A 15,540-nucleotide genomic window follows, 5' to 3' on the forward strand; every position below is an offset into this window, starting at 1 on the left:
TAGGTAAGCCTGCGGGGGATTGGGGGGAGGTGTAACTATAGCACCGCAGCCCCCGGCGCCCCCATATGCACAGCGCCCCCCCCCCCCCGCGGTGGCGAGGCTGCGGTGCTATAGTTACGCCACTGAATACTTCTTTAATTTAAAAATACACTTATTTTACAGAAACACACAAATACAGTGCACACTTCTATAACTTTACACATACACACATGCGAGATACAGCAGAGGGTGCGGGGTGAGAGACCGGATGGAGCACAGTGTGTGCCAGTGCCCAGATAACAGCAGGAGCTGTCGGCCTGGCTTCGTGCGCCTCTCCCCCCCCCCCCTAATTACATTACAAGTCATGCAATGGCACCCCGTGCGGCTCGTCCGCCTACATAAGCGGCACTTACTGTATAGATAGAGCCTCGGTGACAGTAAGGGACATACTTTTTGCCTATATGAAAACACGCCCCTGTCACTGAGGAGGCGCCACTGTGCCTAATTACATTTGCCTCAGTGACAGGGGCATGCTTTCATGTAGCCACAAAGCACATCCCTGTCACTGAGGCAATGCTATAGGTGCCGTATATAAACTTTTTTTAAATGGGCTTTTGCAGCCCGGTGCTCTGCCCCTCCCACTGCCCGCCCCCCCCCCCCCCCCCCCTGTTTCTAATACTATAATATAGGCATAATTTGCATAATAATACAAAGCATATACTTATGACACATAATATGTGTCATATGTATTTTCTATGTATTATTTTATTATATTAATTATTAATGACATTGTTTTCCCTGTTACCCAACCTTGTGTTTGGCTATGTACTAAAACTCAATTTATAGTGGAGTAAAAGTGTTCCTGCTGAGGAGAGTGTACAATAAGTTACTCCCTCTGCAACAACAGCTGAGACTCCTTGTCCCCTGAAATCCCTGTGTATGACTCACCTTGACTGCTCCAGCAGTGACCTGTCCTCATAGTAACACCTGGGACATTTAGCAGTGGCAGGCTGCAGGCAGAGAATCGCTTTAGTACAAAGGGAGAGATGTATACCCCTTTTAGACATACTACCCGGGATTTTGGCCAGGTTTACCTGGGATTTTCAACCCAGGTCACTCCCGGGATTTTAGTAATAGACCCCTTTTACACTACACCACAGATCCAGGAAAAACCCAGGTATACCCCTTTCACACATAAGCCAGGCTTTTCAAGCATTTCAGTGTTTCATCATTAAAATGGGACACTTTGCTGGCTCACAAGAATGACATCAACTATGGCATCCTTCACAGTGCCTGTGATTTGATATTTGATCTCCTCTTCTCCACACACATGTAACAGCTCCCTGACCTCCTCTTCCTTCCAATGATGTGCCATGGCACCTGACTTCCCACAGGACTCTGCACTCTGTTGCTGGAAAGGGAGCAAAGGAGCAACATGCAGCCACTGCCTCTGCAAGCGCCTCCGCACATGTGCCTGAGGCGTCTTCCTCGGCTGCAGCAAAAAAAAGCAACATCACATGTTTAAAACTGATAAACCCGGGTAAAACCATTCAGACAAAAGCCGGGTATTATACCCGGGAGTAAAATACTGGAAAAACCCTGGTCAACTGCAGGTGCTCAGTATCCGGGAGTGAAATCCCGGGTATACCCTTTCAAACATACGCTAGTCCCGGGTTTGGGCACGTTCATGTGAAAAAACCCGGGATTTTCGCGTATGTCTGAAAGGGGTATTACTAAACCTTTAGCTGTGTACATACTGAGACAATATGGCGGCCAATGGGTCAACTCCTGTGCCTAAAAAATTACTTATGAGCCAGTTGGTTGGAACTTTATCTCTCTACACTTTATCTCCCTCCAAGGCTTAGTCCTCCACCTCAGCGTTAATTTCGTCAATCAAAATTTAGACTCAAACTATTTGTCGACAAAGGTTTTTCTGTGACTAAAATGTGACAATAATGAAATTTGCCATTTTTAAATAACGAAAATGTTGACTAAATATTCGTCCATGTTATCTTGACTAAAATTGACTAGAGGAAAATGATGTATAATTTTCGTCAGGACAACACATTTTTCAAGTGATTGAATTTTTGGATTCTTTCATTAATAATACTGTATTTTATACAGTTTTATCCATCCTCTCTGGCCCTAGAGGCTGCAAAACCACTCTTTGCCGGGAGAATCACTCAGCTAGTTTATGTAGCTAGCTAATAAGTTACCTCTAGCTAAATAGCTATATCATATGATATGCATCCTTACAGCTTGATTTTATATTGTAGTAGACTAGTACTGTACTACTTACTTGTATGAGGCAGGTTGTATTTGACCTATCTTGACATGTAGGTTCCGTCCACTTGACCAGTAGAAATCCCTATTGGGTACCTGTGAAACATGTGTACTATAGTGCAATGGCCCATATAAATATGAAAACACAACCACTAAATTTGATTAGCAGGAGGTTTGAACTTGGTGTAATTTCTATGAAAACAAACCAAGCAGTCATGTCCCTGCTCTGCCAGGTATCTGACCATCAAATATTGTAACAATGTATACTATAGTTGCCTGCATTCTATAGCAATCTCCCTCTCTTCCTCATTAGTCTAGCAATCTCCCTCATTTCCCCTAGCCCACATTACACTGTTACATTTTTTAGGGAAAAAAGGAATGAGAGATATATACATTTATATTGAATCATCAGTGCCATTTCCCAGCACTTTAGCACGTATAGTACATACTTGCCTACCTGACCCTCACCATGAGGGAGGAAATGTTCTGTTCCTGGACTTCCCTGGTAATGTATGATTGCCATCACCTGTCGGGAGCTAGGTAATTGATAAGAAAGGCGTTTCACCACAGGTGATGGCAATCATACATTACCAGGGAAGCCCAGGAACAGAGCATTTTCTTCCTCATGGAGAGGGTCAGGTCGGCAAGTATGCTATTGTATCTCTTAAGGTGCGTACACACGGGGGCGATTTTGTCCAAAATCGCGGGAAATATGGTCGCTGAGCGACCATATTGCCCGCAATGGGAGTGTGTACCGGCGATATATTGCCGGGTGCGCGCTCCCGTTTTTGCCCCTGTGGTGATCGCTGGTCGCAGGAACATGCTTCTGCGACCAGCTGATTACCACTGCCGGGCTCCCCCGGGCAGTTTCTTTTTCATCAGCGACCATCTCTGGTCGCTGATGAACAGGAGAAACTGAGCAATATATTGCTCAGCCATATATTGCTCAGCAATATATGGCTGAGCAATATATCTCCCCCGTGTGTACACAGCAATACTAACTGCTTTGGGGCTCATCTACATTTGTATATGTCATTTTAAAATATTCCTCTCTGATGTAGCAGTACACAACCATGCTTCTAGGTGCCACATTCACAATCACTTTTCACAATCTCTCCATATATGGAACTAGATACGCCCTTTAAGTGGAGCATGATATGCCCACCTCAATGGGGCACTGTGCAAAATTCTATTCCCAACTTTAATCTCCCTGAAACTAGTTTCCAAAAGTAGGCAAATATGGTGTATGCTATAAGCGCACAGTCTGGAACCTGACCTTAGAGGAGGCATTGGGGCCTACAAATACTGGGGCCCATCAGGAGACTCCATGAAATAGCAGCAATCTCCCTCTCTCCCTCAATAGTCTACCAATCTCCCTCATTTTACCTAGCACACATCAGGGTTGCCTACCTGACCCTCTCCATGAGGGAGAAAATGCTCTGTTCCTGGGCTTCCCTGGTAATGTATGATTGCTAGCACCTGTGGTGAGTTTGAATTTGAAAAAACTCAGGAGCCCGAGGTGTGCTCCCCACCACCAGTGCTATGCCTAAACACGTGCAAAGGAGGCCGTGCGATCGAATGAGTCCGTCTCCTAGGAGACAGGGCCCCGTTTTCCCCTAACCCCTCTCAACCATAAGGCCGAAGAAGGGAAAATAGGGAACGGTGGGTCCTCTTCGCCGAAGCTTAGAGAGACCCTCATTCCTCAACCCCCGAAAGGGTTAGGACGGTGGGTCCTCCGCACCCCATGGTTTGGAGAGACCCGCAGTGGACTTCCCTCCGCCTTGCGGCTCGGGGTCGTCCTCGGGGGGGACCGAAGCTCTCCCCAAAAGGCGAGAGCTTCGGCACATTGGGGAAATGGAAGGCCCGAAAGGGTCGACCACACAACCCCAAAAAACCGTGACAAAACTACAAAAAAACAAGGAACGTGAAAAGTGACAAACGTGAGAGGGGGAAGAGAAATAAATAATAAATAATAAAGGACCCTAGCCAGAAGGCCAGGGTGGGGGTGTGAAAAATTGTCCTACCCCATCCAAAAGGACGAGGTAAGGACGTGAAGCGCATACCTAGAGGGGAAGTGTGCAGTGCTAGTGCTTACTAGTGCATGGTGATTTTGGGATCACCCGTGCATGTTCGGCACCCCCGAGTTTCCCCGGGGGCACAGTGCAGCCTCGGACTCCAAGCAGCCAGCTAGTCAGCGTCCGACCAAGTGTTTCTCCGCCTCACCAGCAGGACCTTTCCGGCCCCCCGGCATGGGAATGGATACTCCACCGGGCTTTTCGATGAGTCTCCCCCGCAGCGGCCGAATAGACCAACCGAAGGAGAAGAAAACACCTACTCAGTCCCGACGTTTCACCTCTCCCAGGGATTGAGTACTGGGCTGGGCTTTTCGCTGTCTCTCTGGCCGAGGGAACTTGGAACCCCCGAACCAGAGAGCAATCTACTCGGTCCCAGCTTTTCCCGTCTTCCTGGGATTGGATACTAGACCAGGCTTTTCGAGTGACTCTCCCTCGGAGGCTATAGACCCCCGAACAAGAGCCCCATCTACTAAGCCCGATGCTTCTCCCCTCCCTACCAGTAGGAGAGTGTGTCCCCCCCCCCTACGGCAGGATGAAGATACTCAGTGAGACTTTGCACCCGCCCAGAACATGAGGTATTTCAGGTCCTCAGCTCAGTAGCAAGGTGGTTTAGTCCAACCTTTCTCTATTCTCTGTCAGGGGGGCGGTCCAGACCCAACTGATAAGAACAGATACTACACTTGATCTTAGCCAAAAGGCAGAGAAGCGCACCTGTGGTGAGGTAGGTAATTGATAAGAAAGGTGTTTCACCACAGGTGATGGCAACCAAACATTACCAGGGTAGTCCAGGAACAGAGCATTTTCTCCCTCATGGAGAGGGTCAGGTAGGCAAGTATGGCACACATTACACTGTTACATTTTTGCGGAGTGAGAGATAGATACAGTTACAATGAATCATCAGCACCACTTCCCAGGACTTTACCAAGTATAGTAGCTTGTACTAACTGTTTTGGGGCTCATCTACATTTACATTTGACATGCCCCCTCAATGAGAGGGCTGTACAAAAATCTATTACCAACTATAATCTCCCTGAAACTAGTTTCCAAAAGTAGGCAAGTATGATACTATAAGCACACAGTCTGGAACCTGACCTTAGAGGATGCATTGGGGCCTACAAATACTGGGGCCCATCAGAAATTTCCCCTGGACCCATATGGACCAGTAAGGCCCTGGATACCCATGTCTCAGGACCAGAGAGTAATGCATGACTCTTTCAAAGTCTCCAAAGGACAGTTTTCTATGCATCCTCTCCAGGGGTTAAAGTGAGTGGGAATGGGGTGGAACTGAGTTCCACCACGTCTAATGGTGAGGTGGAACATTTTAACATCTACATTGGCCCTGCACAGCAATTCTCACAGAAAATAATTCTAGTTTGCAGGGGGATGCCAAAAACCCTACCACTGGCCCTGTCTCTGCCTAATCGGGGGAGGGCAGGGGTGGTAATTAGGTGGCATAGAGACATGAGTTCCCGCACCTCTGCATGACCACTTTAAGCCCTGATCCTCTCCATGGGCGAGATGTATCAAATGGAAAATGCGGTAAAACCCCGGTTTTACCGCATTTTCCAATGTATCAAAAATGATACCGCAGTGTAGGGTATCGCCACCTTTGGGTGGCGATACCCTATAGAAGCCTATGGGCTTCTTTTCACCGCCCGCCGACCCCCCCTCTCGCTTACCTTCCTGAAGGGTCCTCCTGGAAGGTAAACCCCTCCTCCCCTAGTGACGCAGCCGGACGTCCTTCCGGCTGCAGGGGGGAGGAGGAGGCGCCGGGGACAGCTTGCTTAGCTGTCCCCGGCGTGAGGGATGCAGGAGCCGGCTGGGAGGTGACGGCGACCCCCCGCACACCACATTCCAGGTATCGCGGGGGGCCTCCGTCACCGCATCGCGATGCCAGCCGCATATGTTAATACATATGCGGCGGCATCGCGGCGGGGGGCCGCGAAGGGCGGCGATGTATTTTAATACATCCCGCCCATATATGAAATCTGTTGTCTCTGCCCTTCTTTCCTTCTCTCTCCCTACTTCCTGCCCTCTCGTTTCTATGAAATGTCATTTTATTAATTCTCTCACTAACATTGAATCCTTACTGAATCAATGTAACTTTCTCGATTGGAATATTTACAGCTTCTTTTTTTAAGTATACATTAATTATTTCCATTATAAAGAACATTTTTCCTAATATTGTTTTTGTTTGTAAAATCCTGAAGGTGTGGAGTACTGTGGGCCTTATTCTAGTTCACTCTTAGAGGCAAATTCCTTCTTAGCTGGACAAAACCATGTGCACTGCAGGGGGGAAGATGTAATCTAGAAATATGATAATGGGTGGTCCCACATATAACTAGTCATGCTGTAGGGACCCTGCATGGTGAAAAGGGGTGTGGCTTCAATGGAAGGTGGTGTGGCATCCCAAAAGGGGTGTGGCATTACACATTATAATGTGTAATGCCCATTACTCATTTTAGCCAACTCTGTAATACCCATTACACATAATACCACACACCCTGATGCCCGTCAACACATTATGCCACATAGTGTTGCCCATCACACATTATAACACACACCATGATGCCCAATACATATTTGATACAGAAGTGCCACTTACCTACATGCTCATTGCTAGGGGGTTCTTGCTTGATGCCAGGGGCTTCATGCTCGTTGCCAAGGGGGAATACATGGTCGTTGCCAAGGGGGAATACATGGTCGTTGCCAAGGGGGCGTGAAATTGCTCATTATCAAGGGGGAGGGAAACTGACTGCCGTCAGCCGCACTCAATTTAAAGCAATGACAGCCAGGCAGAGAGAGCTGTGCACTACCCGGCTGTATAGTCAAGGCAGGTCCACCGCTATTTTCACCTCTCCCGCTGGGCCACGAGCCAACAGGAGATGCTGACAGGGAGTTAGGGAGAGGGGGAGGGTAGGGATGCTGACGGGGTGAGAGGGGGCAGGTAGGAATGCTGATGGGGTGTTAGGGAGAGGGGGAGAGTAGGGATGCTGACGGGGAGAGAAGGGGAGGGTAGGGATGCTGACGGGGACAGAAGGGGAGGGTAGGGATGCTGATGGGGAGTTAGGGAGTGGGGGTTTAGGGATGCTGACGGGGTGTTAAAGGGAGGGTGGGTGCAGGAACGCTGGCAGGTAGTTAGAAGGAGGGCGATGGCAGGGACTCTGACAGGGAGTTACATAAGACATATGTATGACATACTTCTCCTGACCATAGGCATTTTGCTGAATTTATTTAAAATGATGTGTGAATAAATAAACATATATGAGTGTATAATATTTGTAAAAATAGCTTTAACAGAACAACTTAAATGTAAGTGTAGGGTTCTTGACAATAACCTGCATATGCAGGTTAAATGCTATTAGAGAGCCTCCCTGACTGTACCTTACTGTACTTGATATTTGCTTAGGTAGAGGCAGCTGGCACACATAGATCTCTATTGCAGAAGCTGAATCTCCTGGTGCCTGCCACTGGGTGCTGCAGATATCCCTTTTATTAAAGCAGTAGCAGCATCCCATTGCCGCGCAGGATCCTTCACACGGCGGGTCACACAGGAAAGGCATGGCTCTCTGCCCGCAGCGTCTGAGTTTCCCCTGTAACCGGAACTCCAAGTGAATACAGCAGAGTCAATGTTTCGTTCAGAGGTAATGTAGCGGGGAACCTGTAGTGGAAGCTGCTCCCCTCATTCCAGGTCCATCTCTTCAGTGGCAGCATAGGAAGACAAAAACCAAGCTGTATGGTCGTTCTTCAGATCCTACCTGCTGCAGGTAGGATCTGAATAACGACCGACCGACCTGCGGGACCGCGCATCGGACAGAAAAGGGCCCAATCATAGTTACATAGTTACATAGTAGGTAAGGCTGAAAAAAGACTTGCGTCCATCTAGTTCAACCTGGTATAGATATCCATTGCTGATTTGGTAGGTTCTGGTATTTTACAGACAAATTATATTTCTTATTTGTACCCATGGATGTTTTTCTCCAGTAAATGTTTGTCCAACTTTGCCTTGAACGCATTTAATGAGCCAGCCATTACCACCTCTCTGGGAAGAGAGTTCCAGAGTTTGACTGTTCTGACCGTAAAGAAATTCTTTCTACTAGCTGAATGAAATCTTTTTTCTTCTAATCTATACTCATGCCCTCGCGTCCTAGATTCCTTTCTAGTAGAAAATAGGGTGTGTGACAGTTCCTTATATTGGCCCTTGATATACTTGTACATGTTGAGCATGTCCCCCCTTAAACGTCTCTTTTCTAATGTAAATAGTCCCAAATTGCTTAATCTCTCCCCGTAGCTTAAATTCTCCATTCCCCTAATAAGCTTTGTTGCTCGCCTTTGGACTTTTTCTAATTCTATGATGTCCTTTTTATAGTGTGGGGCCCAGAACTGTACTCCATACTCTAGGTGAGGTCTCACCAATGCTTTATATAGTGGCATAATTACCCTTGAGTCCCTAGTTTCCATTCCCCTCTTAATACATGCCAGAATTTTGTTGGCCTTTTTTGTAGCTACATTACAATGGGCACTACATCCTAGATTGCTGTCTATTTGGACTCCTAGATCCTTTTCAAGTATGGAATTACCCAGTTCCTCTCCGCTAAGGTTGTAACTTGCACACTGGTTGTGTCTCCCAAGGTGCATAACCTTACATTTATCTACATTGAACCAATCACCACACAATCTACATCCAATTGGTCGGAATTGGATCTAGATTGATGGGATCGGGCCCTAGTCGTCCTGATGTGTACCAGGCATTACAGTTATGAGGTAAAATTAAATAACATGGTAAATACAGCAAATACAAAGCTAGAAAGGCTAAATAGTGGTACTGCCTCTTTAAATCTTGCCTTTAGCATTCCTGCCTTTCAAGCTAGCCAGTCCCTCTCTAATATCAGGAGTCTTGAATAGCATCTATTTAAGTGTGGGCCTGACAGCCCTCCACGAGGAGAAAGGATATGTAACTGGAGGGTTGGACCAGCACCGCTATACCACATTACCACTAGCTACTGCCCAGATCAATTTATTCAAGCAAAGACTCAAGCCCTTGTGGCCTAATTTTTTCCAATTGGTGTGACCTGGGCCTAGTGACCAGATACATTGTAAACTCTAACTAGAGTATGTGGCTCAGGCTTCAAGCTTGCTTATCATGGGTACTAAGCAACTTAACTTAACTTAAATGTACCTTAGGTCTGCCACAGGAATAAGGCCCAATTACTCAGGGGCAGATCCAGGATAAAATGACTGGGGGGGCACCATGATAAAAGAGGGTTTGGGTGGGGGAGGTGCGGTGTTAGTGGTGCCAGTGTACATGCTAAGAGAGCGGCAGAGAGAGGGTGGGAATGGGATTAAAAATAGGCCCTGGCATTTAAAGTATGCAGGCCCACCATGGCGACAAAAGTGAAGGATGTAGTTGTGCGCACTCCATAAAAAAGGGGGTGTGGCCACTCAACAGGGGGCGTGTCCTTGAGTGTAGTGTACCACACCATATACAACTTCTACACATTATGCAACAAAATACTAGACCCCAATATACTTGCCCCTTACACATGATGCCAAATGGAATGAGCCCAAATTCACATAATGCCACATGGATTGAGCCAAAATTCAAATAATGACACATATATTGTGTCAATATTCACATAATGCCACACGGATTGAGCCAAAATTCACATAATAACACACGGATTGAGCCAAAATTCACATAATGCCACATGATACAATGGAAAATAAGGAAAAGCGCCCACAGTTAGGCAATGATGCTTACTATGTCCCAGTCTCTGGTTAATATTTGAGGGAGTCTGTTATTTTCTTCCTCGATGTAGCATGTGGAAGAAAATGGGAAAAGAAAACGGAAAAACAATGTGTAGTCCAATTTTTCAAATGGGGTAAAGTTATTTGTAGGTTTCTTGGACCACTAGAAATTTTCTTTCCCAATGTGAGTAATATCTCTAGAGGTTCACCACGTGTCTCCTGATTATTCCAAGGGTGACGTACATGTATGCTTACACTAAAAAGGTGTTTAGAAGGCACATCAAGGTATCTTTAATTTTCTCACATGAATGCTTACTTTCTTGTGTATGGGGGTCCTCTCATCAAGGTATCTTTCAGTAAGGGACGTATTCCCAACGTGAATATCCAAACTTTTTTTATTGATAAAATATAAAACAGCCTGTATACAAGTTTTAGTGGATTGCTTGTGGCCTATGCCTGGGAGCAACAGATGTTATATGCCCGGGAACGCTCACCAACAGCAAAGGTCTCTTAGCAAATGACATATTGTGTAGTATATACATAGGAGGGGGCTACCTCCGTTCACTGTATAGTGGAGCCTGCGCCTCCTTCTCTCCGCGCCGTCATTACTGATGGTAAATGACGGGATCGCGGTTGGAACGCATAATGGAACGCACGGCCATGTTTTTTTACACAGCCGTGCGTCTCACTTCCTGGTAGACGTCAGAACAGCAGAGCTTAATGTAACGTGCAGGTGCACGGAGAAGGGATGGAAATATGCATTTCCTGGTGTTGCTAAAAGATTTTAAGGTATACAGAGTGGGGGTCGGAAGTCCAGCAAAAGTTTGGATATTCACGTTGGGAATACGTCCCTTACTGAAAGATACCTTGATGAGAGGACCCCCATACACAAGAAAGTAAGCATACATGTGAGAAAATTAAAGATACCTTGATGTGCCTTCTAAACACCTTTTTAGTGTAAGCATACATGTACGTCACCCTTGGAATAATCAGGAGACACGTGGTGAACCTCTAGAGATATTACTCACATTGGGAAAGAAAATTTCTAGTGGTCCAAGAAACCTACAAATAACTTTACCCCATTTGAAAAATTGGACTACACATTGTTTTTCCGTTTTCTTTTCCCATTTTCTTCCACATGCTACATCGAAGAAAATAACAGACTCCCTCAAATATTAACCAGAGACTGGGACATAGTAAGCATCATTGCCTAACTGTGGGCGCTTTTCCTTATTTTCCATTGTATTTTGTATTTGTTTACCAGGAAGGTAACTCCTGGCTAGGAAAGTGCTGCCCTTTTAGCGCCATTTTTTGTATTTTGTTGTATTTTACATAATGCCACATGGACTGTGTCAAAATTCACATAATGCCACATGGATTGAGCCAAAATTCACATAATGCCACACGGATTGAGCCAAAATTCACATAATGCCACACGGATTGAGCCAGAATTCACAATACGCTTCATAAACAGGGACATATTCTGCCAAAGGCACGCATTAAACATTTACACCATAATGTCCATTACACGTTAAGTTACACACCATTATGTCCATTGTGTATTATGCCAAACACCATAATGCCTATTAAAAATTATGCTAAAAGTGCTGCTTATTTACATGCTCATTGCCAAGGGTTCCATGCTCATTGCCAGAGGTTCCATGCTTGTTGCCATGTGGGATTACATGCTCATTGCCAAGGGGGAATACATGCTCGCTGTAAATGGGGGACAGCCGCCGCCTGGCAGAAGTGATAGCCACTGACAGTGGCAGAGCCTGGCTGTATTCAGAGCACTGCAGGTCCCGGCTATTTGAAATAATACCCCTTTCACACCAGAAAATGCATTCCCGGGTTGACCCCTTTTACACCAGCCTAGTCCCTGCATTTTCTGGTGTGAGGGGGAGAGAAAACCACCCCTCCCCCCCTTTAACCAGTTATCTAATTTAACCGGTTATATCTTCGGAACCAACTGACCTATTTACATGAGACAAGTATCATATTGAAGACCTTTTGAGTGGGCTTTGAATGATTTTGGTCCAGTGAAACTAGAACGTTTGGTTCCAGAGTAATCTGCCCTCAGAGAACATGAACAGCCATGAAATTACATTTAAAAAATAAAGAAATCGGTTTATCTGCAATATCTCTGGAACCAATTGACCAATATAGACCAGCCTGGTATCATATTGAAGGCCCATTGGAATTGAATGAGATCAACCAGAAGCTTCTGTGCTGCCGGGGGGGGGGACTGGCAGCTGTCGGAACTGGGGGTGGGGGTCGGAATTGACAGGTCCCATATTATCCTATGGGGAAAAACGTTACAGCTTTGTCAGGCGATATCTCAGGTTCCCAGGAGGCTAGAGACACGGGGCTGGGCTCGTTGGAAAGCTCTGGTCCTCAGCTACAAAATGACAAGGGGCACATGCCCTGGTGCCCCCCCCCTGAATCTGCCAATGCAATTACTGGTAGTCTAGCAAGGGTGTATGTTGACTTTGGGACTCAGCAAGAGACTTCCAGTTGGGAGAGGCTGTGGTGGGGTGCTTCATTAGCTAGTTATGATGCCCCTTTACACTCTATCTATCTAATCTATCTATCTATAGCATGGGTCTTCAAACTGTGGCCCTCCAGATGTTGTGAAACTATAAATCCCAGCATGCCTTGCCACAGTTTTAACACTCCCTTATAGCAAAACTGTGGCAAGGCATGCTGGGATTTGTAATTCCACAACATCTGGAGGGCCGCAGTTTGAAGACCCATGATCTATAGTATCTATAGCACACACACACACATTTATAAAAACGCTGCAAGTGGACTTGGACACAAATCCTCTTTAGACCACATTCATGCACTTAACGTCAGAACTATTTGTGGTAATAGCATGGTGCCCGGCTACGCTACATTTTCAGCGTAGGCTAAGCTATGCTGTCAGCGTAGCCCAACGGCTGCCTAGTGTAGTGACTCCGTGGCAGCCCAATGGCTGCCTACTGTAGTTAGCATAGTGACAGCCCAATGGCTGCCTAGCGTAGTTAGCATAGTGTCCTGGCGTCCCTGGCAAGCCTAGTGAGCACCTCTCACACATCTCCGCTAACCGCCAGATCCCCAGCGCTGGTGGGGGATCATGCGGGTGCCGGCGGAACGGCGCTCCATCTGTCTGAGATGTAGAAGTGTCTCAGACGCTCCTGCGTCTCAGTAATTATTGCGGCAGGGTGCGGCAACCCTGCCCGTGTCCGCTTCAGGGAGACAGGGTTAGGGGGTTTGGTTGCACGTGTGTCTCGTGCACAAAGGGGGGATGTGGGCGCAAGTGTGTTCCTGCACAATAAAGGAGGCATTTGCCAGTGCTCCATGTTACATATTGGCAAATCCTCCTTTTCAAACCCCCACTATCCACGCCAGCCCGAAGCGTGGCGAGCACACGTGTTACGCGTCCCCAACCTGTTCATACCCCCACTATCCACATCGGGGTGGAGTTGATATTATAAAGTGTGGTGAGTGCAGCAAGCCACCGAGCCCGAAGCGTGGCGAGCGGATGCGGAATACATGTAAAGTAATCCGCGTCCCCTCGCGGGGCTCACTTCGCTTGCCGTGCTTCGGGCTCGGTGGCTTGCTGCTTTTGCCACACTTTATGCGTTTGCCACACTTGCCGACGTGGATAGTGGGGGTATGAACAGGTCGGGGGGGACACGTAACGTGTCCCCTCACCACGCTTGCTGTAGTGGATAGTGGGGGTGTTTCAGGAACACATTCACACCTGCCATATCATACATCTGAGACAGTAATGACGGCATGTGTTAACTGGTAACTGGATTTTAGTGAATAATAAAGAAGAAGAAAAAAACACTTAACGAGGGAACACTACGTTGAATCTGACAGGGACACTGACTATACGCTGGCCGTGGGAACACTATGCTGAATCTGACAGGGACGCTGACTAAGCTGGCCGTGGGAACACTATGCTACTTCTGACAGGGATGCTGACTACGCTAACTATACTAAGCAGCCGCGGGAACACTACGCTACTTCTGACTAACTACACTAACTACACTGGCCACGCGAACACTACGCAATTCTGACAGGGACGCTACTCTAACTACGTAATGGGCGCCGTGCTATTACACAAGTAACTTATTTGTTATTCAGTTACAATATCCTTTATTAAATAACACAATTCAATATACTGCCATTCCACGGATTCAAACCCACAACATACTGCATTCCAGTTGAACACCCTACTCATAGCGCTAGTCAATCCTGGCATAAAACTCTATGATTTCTAACTATATGAAGCTACTTGTAATTTAATACAACATCTGCATTGCAATTGAGCAGATCTACAGTATGTAGTGTGCAGCCACATATCCAATCTCATTAAATAGATCTGCTCAGCTGCAATGCTAATAATTGTTTTAACTGAGTACAAGGTGATCTTCAAATAGATAGAATTCTCTAGATTTCTGTGCAGGGATAGATCGCTCGCGAATATAGTTTCTCACTGCAATGCCACAGGTGATGGGTTCAAATCCTGTGTATGTCAGCATTCTAAAATTTAATAAAGGACAGTGTGACCAAATTACAAAGAGATCTCAAGTTAAGTTCATTAATGTTGTATATACAGGTGTGTGTGTGTGTATATATATATATATATATATATATATATATATATATATATATATAGTGGGTTTCCAAAACGGCACTCAAGGTACATTTGTATTGCAACTGTGGTGCAGGGTCCAGAAAGAAATTGATAATAGCACTTACCCAACCTTGTAGCAAGGCGAGAAACAGACCAGCACTCGTTTTAGATGAAAAAAAGATAAGTGTATTTGAGAAGTATTACAACATGGCAAACATCTCTAGTAACATTAAACAGACCCGACAGGCTGTTTCAACTGGATTCCAACCAGTTGTCATCAGGGGTACAGCATTACAGCAATGGACCAGTATTTAACATATCATAAAAGGCGCCAAGTCCGCCCAGAACTTCAAACTGCGGTGCGCTGTCACTCAGTACCACCAACGGTGCCTGCGGCGTCATGTTGCTAAGCAACACCCGGCTGGCTGGGGGCGCGTCATGAGGGAGTCCCCGTCTGTGTAACAGCTGATTGCTGATGCCGTCTAATGTAAGTGGAGGGAGAGGGTGAGATGCGGCAGCATCTAGCGCTGCCGTGTGACTGAAGGGAAAGGTTGCGCACGTCCGTGCGACCTGTGGGGGATATATAATAGCGGGATAGGAGTCAGGAGATGAAAAAGGGTGCTTATCTGACTTGTGATAAGCCCTGTGCTTAGCCATTGACGTATCAGGGTGCTGGATGTGCTGCCAAATGATTGGTGGAAAAACATATGTGCACAGTATCAAAGAGTGATGCCGGGATGTGGGTGCCACTGATATGTGGAAACCAGACACCGTCCGGCGATGTATGTTTGAAGCAAAACATAAATATCAGACCCGCTGCATATGCAA

At 46.5% G+C, this 15,540-nt stretch overlaps 1 protein-coding gene and 1 pseudogene across 1 annotated transcript in view; one reads left to right on the forward strand and one right to left on the reverse strand.

Moving 5' to 3' along the window:
• Positions 1-15,540, forward strand: part of MAST3 (microtubule associated serine/threonine kinase 3) — a 213,563-nt gene that overhangs the window by 73,489 nt on the left and 124,534 nt on the right.
• Positions 4,940-5,047, reverse strand: LOC146045380 (U2 spliceosomal RNA; annotated as a pseudogene).

The sequence above is a fragment of the Crinia signifera genome, chromosome 1 (genome assembly GCF_055691185.1).
Source record: "Crinia signifera chromosome 1, ASM5569118v1, whole genome shotgun sequence".
Lineage (NCBI taxonomy): Eukaryota > Metazoa > Chordata > Amphibia > Anura > Myobatrachidae > Crinia > Crinia signifera.